This window comes from Petaurus breviceps, unplaced genomic scaffold, assembly GCF_028583685.1.
Source record: "Petaurus breviceps papuanus isolate PSGF00001 unplaced genomic scaffold, PetGlider_PUasm1.0 175, whole genome shotgun sequence".
NCBI lineage: Eukaryota > Metazoa > Chordata > Mammalia > Diprotodontia > Petauridae > Petaurus > Petaurus breviceps.
Window position 1 is genome coordinate 22,138,864 of NW_027185764.1, and position 9,593 is coordinate 22,148,456.

Genomic DNA, 9,593 nt, shown 5'->3' on the forward strand with positions numbered 1-9,593 from the left:
TGGCTGTCTGATAGAGTATATAAAGCAGAGAAATGTCAAACATGCATAGGCTTCATGTGGACCATAACACTCAAGTGTGACCAGAACCAGATTAAAATGTAATTAGGAAAATTTTTTTAAGCATTTAATTCTCTTATTTATTATATTAAAGTTCTTAATCAAATAAGGACTCTTTCATTGTAAAATAATAAATCATTTATTGAAGCTTAAAAAAATACTAGACATATTTTGACATTTGTCATGTTGTAAAGAATTAGAACCCAAGGTAAAAGCCACAAGAAAGGGTGGAGCCAAGGTGGCAGAGTAAAGGCAAGGACTTGCCTGAACTCTCCTCCAAAACCCTCCAAATACCCTTTATAAATGACTAAACAAATTCTAGAGCAGCTGAACCCATAAAAGAGGGATTGAAACAAATTTCCAGCCCAAGACAACTTACAAGGTCGGCAAGAAAGGTCTGTTGCACCAGACTGACAGAGGAGTCCAGGGCAGGCTGTGCCAGTCAGCACAGATGGGGCCCCAGCAAGCCCAGAGCAGGCCTTGGGGTGACCGCATTGTTGGTAGCTGTGGCAGTTTCCAGACCTCTTGGCCCACAGACAGCAGGGACAACTTAAAAGGTCAGCAGGAAGGTTCTGAAGCATCAGGGTTGGAGTGGAGCACAGTCCAGTTCGGGCCCCACCAGCGCAGCCTGTTCCCAGCAGGTCAGGAGCAGGCCTTAATTCAGTCACTCGACAGAATCAGCAGCAACAGCAGTTGAATATGAAGGGATAATATCTAAAAAATAAAATTAGGGTGTGACAGAGGAATGTACTGGGAGAAAGAGAAAGGGAGAGGTAGAATGGGGTAAATTATCTCATAGAAAAGAGGCAAGAAAAAACTTTTACAATGGAGGGGAAGAGGGGGAATGAGTGAACCTGATTCTCATCACAATTAGCTCAGAGAGGAAATAAGATACACACTCAATAGGGTATAGAAATCTATCTTAACTTACAGGAAAGTAGAAGGGGAAGAGGATAAGAGAAGGAGGGAGTGATAGAAGGGAGGGCAGATGGAAGAAGGGATAGTCAAAAGCAAAACACTTTTGAGGAGGGACAGGGTGAAAGGAGAGAGAGAATAGAATAAAAGGGGGTACAGGGAATAGGATGGAGGGAAATACAGTTAGCAATAGTAATTGTGAAAAAACTTTTGAAGCAAGTTTCTCTATAAAGGCCTTATTTCTCTAGCATAGAGAATTGTGTCAGACTTATAAAAATAAAAGCCATTCCCCAATTGATAAATGTTTAAAAGATATAATCAGTTTTCAGATGAAGTAATTAAAGCTATCTAGAGCCATACAAAAAATATTCTAACTCATTATTGATTGGAGAAATGCAAATTAAAACAATTCTTTCATGCTACTTCATACCTATTAGAATTACTAATAGGACAGACAAGTTAAATGACAAATGTTGGAGGGGATGTGGGAAAGAATGAGATGTTAATGTACTGTTGGCAGTTGTGACCTGATTCAGCCATTCTATAGAGAAATTTGGAACTATGCCCAAAGGGCTATAAAACCATGCATACCATTTGACCTAGCAATACCACAACTAGGTCTCTATCCCAAGTGATAAAAATGAAAAGGATCTATATGTACAAAAATATTTATAGCAGCTCTTTTCTGGGGACAAAGAATTAGAAATTGAGGGGATGCCCATCAACACTTCACAAAGTGAGCCCCAAAACAAAATCTCACATTGGGGTATATATAGCCTTCTCCCAGCTCAGAGAATGCCACAAACCTCTTGACCCACTGCCCAATCACAGAGCACCAAGGTGTGGGCATTCCTGAAAACCAAGCCTCCCACCACTGGCTCCAGGTGCACTTAAGCTCTGTTTGGGGGTAATCAATTGTGTTTGAGATACTAAAGACTAATAGTCCAAAATGTCAACTAAGCAGTTAGTAATATGGCACTGAAGCTCAGGATTGAGAGTAGGGCTGGAAAATTAAACCCATGAGAATTGATGGGGTCACTGGGTGAGAAGCATAGACAGAAAAGAGAAGAGGGGCCCAGAACAGAAACTTGAAGTATACCCGCAGTCTGGGTGTGACATGCCTAAGGAGGAGTGCTTAGGCAGGTAGAGAACAAAACAAAACAAAAAAATCAAATGGCCAAAAAACCCCAGAAAAAAGAGTGTATCTAGAAAGATAAAGTGTTGAATGGTTAGATGTTCCAGAGAGCTAGCTAGCCATGTGACCCTTGGGAGCTTAGGGCCATAGAGCATTTAGCAATTTTTTGTTCAGCTACTTATGCTGAGTCGTGAGACCAGGGTCATCAACCAGTAGGACTCAGCCATATCTCAGAAGGCCAGATTTTGACAACTTGACTGAAAAAAACCAAGCTTGGAGTGAAAAGTCTTAAGTTTTAGTGTCTGCCCTGATTGCAATTTTTGTTTTCTTCTCTGAAAAATGAGGGTTTTGGAAAAGGTGGTCTCTAAGAGAGAAAGAGAAATGCAAAGAGAAAAATTAATGAAGGTGATATCTAGAGAGAAAGAAAAAAGAGAAAACAAAAGAAATTCTCTAACTCTTTAACAGATTGTGAATCTGAAATCTGGCTCCATTTAACTCTAAGGCAGCACAGCCTTCAGATCATAGGAGCAGATTAGAGTCTACTGAAAAGGACCTTAGATGTTGTCTAGTCCAACCCTCTCATTTTATAGTTGAAGAAACTGAGGCCCAAGAGGTAAGTGAATTGGCCAGTGGCAGAGAAAGGAATTAAATCCAGATCTCCTGACTCTAAATCCAGCGTTCAGTCATTTATACCATACTGTTTCCCTGACTTAATTTTTGTATAACATTGATTGCAACAATAATATTTATTTAATAAATATGAATAATTATCAATATGTTATAATTATACATAATATAACTATATTATGTATATTATAATAATAATTATTAACAGTATTTGAAAATAATAACATTTATTTATATAGAGCTTTAAGGTTTGTAAAGAACTTTACAAAGATTTCATTTGATCCTCACAACCCTGGAAGGTAAGTGCTTTTATTTTTATTTATTATCCTCATTTTGCAGATGGGGAAAGTGAGGCAGATAAAGGTTAAATGATTTACCCAGAGTCACACAGCTAGTAAGTATCTAAGGTCAGTTTTGGTTTCAGGTTTTCTGGCTTCAAGGTCAAAGCTCTTTTTACTTTTTTTCCTTGCTTTTTGTTTTTTTTTTTTTTGTCATCTTTGCCAATTTTCTAGGTATAAAGTGAAACCTTTGAACTGTTATGATTTGCATTTTCTTTAGTGTCAGTAGTTTGGAGCAAATCCTATGATTTCATTGGTTTAGTTAAGTACTAGTAAAGAACCTCCTTCTACTAATGCAGATTGGTCACTGTTCTGAAACTTACAGTCTTAGAGAGGGCTTAAGGGACTATCCCAGGGTCATATAGCTAATAGGTATGTGAGATGGGACTTGAACCCACTTGAACCCAGTTACAACAGAGTCTCATAGATGGCTCTGAGGCCAGCTCTCTACTCACTACTTTATTTTGATTTTATGAATGTAAATTGTTACTTAAGATTTAGGTCCCCTAGGAACCTCTGTATGATAAATACCACAAGCATTCGCTTCTATAGTATGTAACATAATTAACCTAAAAATATGAACTCCAGGATTATGAAAACAATACCTTACTCAGGAATTTCTAGATTCCTTACATTGCCCCATATCAACATTCTTGGGCAGAGACGATTATATTACAGTTCTATGAAATATAAAGAAAAATGTATAGACCCTAATTACTACATTAATCTAAGAATTATGGAATTATTTTCATTTCCATTTTCTGTCACTTAGATCATATAGCTGAACTGGTTAAATCTAAAATTTCACATCCTAAATTATAGTTTCCTCCTTTAAAATACATGGCATTCAAACAGCAAAATCTGATCAGGAATCCTGAAAGCTGCCAGCACTCTAAGGGTAGGCAGAGTGAAAGAATGGGAATCTACCAGCAGAAACCAAGGAAAGCAAGGGCAGGATAAAACAGGGCTTGAGCACCACAGTGGGAGAGGGAAAAGCCCAGTGCTGATACTAAATGCCAAATCAAGAACTAAAGGTAGAGATACGAGTAAACAAGAGAAGTACAAAGCACTATAAAGAAATATTATGGGCTCAAAGGATGTAAACAGGCAGTTTTTGGAAGAAGAAATCAAAGTTATCATAGTCATAATAAATGCTCTAAATAATTATTGATTAGGGAAATGAAAATTAACACAGTTCTCAGGTACTATCTCACACCTATCAGGTTGGGGAAAATGACAAATGTTGGAGGGGATATGGAAAAATTGAGATCCTGCTAGTGGAGCTGTCAACTGATCCAACCATTCCGGAGAGCCTCTGGAATTATGCCCAAAGAGTTGTAAAGCTGTGTATACCCTTTGACCCAGCAATACCACTATTAGATTTGTTTCCCAAGGCGATCAGGGAAAAAGCAAAAGAACCTACGTGTTCAAAAATTTTTATAGGAGTTTTCTTTGTGGTGGCAAGGAATTGCAAATTGAGAGGATGGCCATCAATTGGAAAATGACTGAATAAGTTGTAGGATATAAATTGTGATGGAATACTACTGTGCTATAAGAAATGATGAGCAGGTTGATTTTAAAAAAATATGGACAGACTTGCATGATATAATGCAGAGAGAGACAAGCAGAACTAAGAGAATGTTGTATATAGTAACAACAGTGTTATTTAAAGAGTAAGTATGAATTTCCAAGCTATTCTGAGTAATGTGAATATTCAAATCAACTCCAAAGGACTTATGAAGGAAAATGCTATCTACTTCCAGAGAAAGAATGGATATATGGAATATGTTTTCTATGGTTCCATATATAAATCCATATTAAATGTCAGCTTTCTCTAGTGTGGGTTTGGGAGGAAGAGAGGAAAGGAGGGAGAAAACTCAGAATTCAAAATGTGACAAAAATACATATGAAATTTTAAAAAGAAAAAAAAAAGGAAATATTATGGCTCAATAAAAGACCAAAATAAAAATCCAGAAGAGGAGATAAAACCACAGTTACAATAGAGTGTCATAGAAGAAAACAACTTGGCTATGAGGACTACAAGAATGCCTAGAAGAATCAAGAGATTATAAATGACAGGAAAGCTATGGAGGAAAGATCTGAAAGGAAAATTAATATCTTAGGATAAATGGTAGTAAACTTATCCAAGAAAAAGGCTCCCTAAAAATCCTCCATGAAAAAATAAAAAATATTAGAACAAAATCTGAAGAATTGAAATAATAGAAGAAAATGTAAGCTATCTCCTATCAAAGACAATTGACTTGGAAAATAGGTCAAGGAAAGATAAAATAACAACCATCAACCATCACACACATGGCATGATCTCCTATTTAACAAATTGGAGATCCTTCACTTAGGAAGGATTTAATGAATTAAGGGATCTGATATACAATCCAAAATCCAAATCCCGGACAATTCACTTGGTCAAACAATATGAACAAATAGTTCTCAGAGGAAGAATAGCAAAGTATTAACAACCACATGAAAGAATGTTCCAAATCACTAATATTAAGCGGTGTCAAATCAGAGGTTTTACCTCACATCCTGAAAATTGGCAAAGATGACCAAAAATTGCAAGTCATTGTTGGAAGAGTTGGAGGATGATGGGCACATTGATGCTTGTTGGTAGAGCTATACATTGGCACAACTATTTTGGAAAACAACATGGAATTTTTCAAATAAAGTCCATATAAAGTGTCCATACCCTTTGACCCAGAGATTCTATTACCTGACTTATACCCAAAGGAAGTCATTGATAAGAAAAAAGTCCTATGAGGACACCAAGCTATTTATAGTAGCACTTTTTGTGAAAGCAAAGAATCGGGTCCCAAATAGATATCCATTGACTCGAGAATGACTAAACAAATTGTGGTATATAAATAATGGAATATCACTGTGCTCTAAAAAATGACGAATGTGATGAATACAAAGAAGCATGGAAATATCTATATGAATTGATACAGAGTGAAGTAGACAGAGTCAAGAAAATAATAAACATGATTGCTATGATGATGTAAATGGAAAGAACCATACACATACACACACAAATAAAAAGTGAGTGTTGCAGAATTATAAGGATCAAGCAGGACTCAAAAATGAAGAGATATTAGAGGGCACTCCCAACTTACCTCATGCAGAGGTGGGAAGTCCATAGAGCTTACACATTGCACATGTTTTTGGACTTTTTCTTTTCTTTTTTCTTTTTTTGCTTTTGGAGGGCAATTGGGGTTAAGTGACTTGTCCAAGGTCACATGGCTATTTTTTGTGTTAAGTGTCTGAGGCTGGATCCAAACCCAGGTCCTCCTGATTCAAGGACCAGTGCTCTATTCACTGCGCCACCTAGCCACCCCTAGACTTTTTCAATATATTGATCAGTTGTGTTGATTTTTTTTCCCTCTCTCTCTTTCTCTCTTTGAGATGGCTCTCTGACAGGGAAGAAGAGGGATTATGGGGAAAACAATAGCAATATTTTAAAAAGACATCAATAAAAACTTTTTTTTTTTTTACAAAAAGGCAATGGGGAGCCAGACTTGGTGGTATAATCCTATTGTCCCTGATGCTGGGGAGACTGAGGCTTGTGAATCACTTGAGTCCAAGAGTTCTGAGCTGCAATAGGGCTAAAGCTGATAATCTGTAGTAGGTCTGGCACCCTAGAATCAGCGAGCTACCAGGTTGCCTAATGTCAGAAAATAAGAACAGATTAAAGCTTTCATGATGATCAGTATTGGAAATAGAATCAAGAGCGGGCAGTTAGGTGGTGCAGTGGATAGAACAGTGAACTCTGAGTTCAAATCCAGTTTTTTAGAGCTGTGTGATCCCTGAGTAAGTCATTTAACCCTGTTTGCCTCAGTTTTCTCATCAGTAAAATGAGCTGAAGAAGGAAACAACAAACCACTCCAGTATCTTTGCCAAGAAATCCCTAAAAGGGGGTCATGAAGAGTTGAGCATGACAGAAAATGTCTAAACAATGGCTGCTGTACCTTCAGCCTGAGTGAGGAGACCCAGTCTCCCCTTTCTCCATGTAAAATGCTTTTCAACCCTTAAATAGCTATATGAATGTCAGACATTGCTATTTTCATGCAAGTTGACAACAATACTAATCAAACCAAATGGGTTGAAGGTATGTAAGGTTGCAGTTAGAGAGATAATGCCTCCTGAACTACATGTTAAGCATCATTTGAGTTGCAAAAGCCTTAGAGGCCATCTAGTAAACCCCATGCATGAATCTTTTTTGTAATACCATTCCCTAGCTTCTACTCCATGAAGATTATAAGGGATTTGTGGATGAAGAGATATGCAAAAGGAACTTAAGCCCTCAAAGGATCATGAATTGAGCAGTTGAGTAAAACAGGCATTTAATTATGTGTGTGGTTCCCTCAGCCTTCAGATGTACAGGGACACAATGATGACAGTGGTTTGGGCATACAGCAGGCTGGTCCTCCATTTGAGAGCCCAGGTCTCTCTGGTCCCTGCCCTTGTATCTGATTATAGTTGTTGGTCAGAATCACAAGAACTGAGAAGGAAAGGGAGCTTAGAGGCATTCAGTCAGAAGGTGTACTGGACGGCAACTACCCCTTTTTGACCACAATGATACTGTGATTAGTAAAGTTTGCTAACCTTACACACTGGGATTAGATGAAATTTGCTAAATTGATAGTCTGCTAACCTTGAATTCCTGTCGGTAAAGTCAGTTGTTGGGTACACAGGAACATAGGATTGACCAGAGAACAAAAACAGAGTCACTTCTGTCAGCTAGAGATCATCATCCAAAGATGAAGATAGTATTATGCAATGAATTATTGCAGGACTAGGACCCTTAAAGAATCTTGGCACAGAAAGGGCACTGAGTTAAACTTGTTTTAGTGGAAAGAACCTTGGCCTAGAAATTAGGAGGAGGTTTAGGTCCCAGCATGGAACTCACTGTGTGACCTTAGACAAATTGGGTAGGTTGCAAGTGGGTAGGCCTGCTACCCTAATACAGGAAATTAGTACCACTTGCCTGGACTTGATATAGTCTCCTAATTCTAAGATAAGGAGGAAAAGTCCCTATATTGGTTACAAAGGTACACAGAAATAGGGGTGGTGAGGTTTTAGGAAGACCAGCACTTCTGGTATGAGGATCTTTTCAGGGCTGCTCTGCCACCTTTGGTGTCTAAGAAGCTTGTGCAGCAGTCACACTCTGGTAAACCTTTTTGGCAGACAAGCTAAACCAGGCTAAGGGTAATCAATGGGTTTCAAACCTGGCAGAGAATTAGGGAGGTGTGAAGACGTTCCCCAGTGAAATGAGCATATGAGAACAATTGGTTCCAGTGGCCATGAAGAGGATTGAAGCAGATACTGTGGGGTGCTTGCAACTTGGTCAGGCATCAGAGACCTCAAGGTTATCCACTGAATCCGGGGCTGTCGCCAATGATCTTGGCTTTTGTCCTGCCCCTGGACTTCATTGGCCCAGGAAGAGAGAAAATGAGCCTGATGACTTTGAGCAGCTCTGCCTCACTGAAATCCAGTCCATTCTCAAGTCATGATGTCAGCAGTGATGTCACTGGTCCTCTTTGAAAACAAAGGATGAGCAGCAACAATGCAGAAATAGCATCTAGAGAAGGTAATGCCTCTGTAAGCAATTGCTCCCTTGTAGTGCTGGCCAATTTAACTGCACTTCACTCCGTTAAGAAAACTAGGAAGTGATACCAAGCAGAAATCATACAAATTAGAAATAAAAGTAAAGCATATTTATTAGAGCCAGTGCACGAATGGAATGCAAAATCATAGGTTGAGATAAACAATGAAGAATAGCTTTGATTTGCAGAATTCTTCAAATCCAGCTTTTTTTTTTTTAAGCACTGTTTCCTTATCTGTAAAATGGGGATAATAACAATACCTACCGGGGCGGCTAGGTGGTGCAGTAAGTAGAGCACTGGCCCTGGAGTCAGGTGGACCTGGGTTTGGATGCGGCCTCAGGCACTTAACACAAAAAATAGCCGTGTGACCTTGGGCAAGTCACTTAACCCCAATTGCCCTCCAAAAAGTAAAAAAAAAAAAAGAAAAACAAAACAAAAATAATAGTAGCCACCTCCCAGGGTTGTTGGGAGGATAAAATGAGATATTTGTATAGTATTTTTCAAACCTTAAAGTACAATATAAATGCTAGCTATTATAGTATATTACACTGTTATTTTGTTACATCATATCATACTAAGTATTATTACTATGTCTTTGACTTCCTTGGGGTTATATACTCAGTAGTGGTACCCCTGAGTCAAAGGGAATGTATACTTTAGTTACTTTTAGAGTTTCAAATTGGTTTTCAGAATAGTAATACTAATTCCTAGCTCCCGGTCTATTACTGTGATTGTGTTTTTACGGCTTATCCAGCATTGACTATGCCTTTCATTCTATTTTATACTATCTCTGTACAGTCTGTGCAAACCAGGGATCTTTTAGGACCATTGTAGATCAGTACAATTTTAGACTATAAGTCTTCTCTTCTCTCTCTCTCTCTCTCTCTCTCTCTCTCTCTCTCT

At 38.3% G+C, this 9,593-nt stretch overlaps 1 protein-coding gene across 1 annotated transcript in view; it reads left to right on the forward strand.

Annotated features, from left to right (window-relative positions):
- TMEM130 (transmembrane protein 130) overlaps nt 1–9,593 on the forward strand; it is a 59,248-nt gene that overhangs the window by 32,755 nt on the left and 16,900 nt on the right. The window lies entirely within an intron of this gene.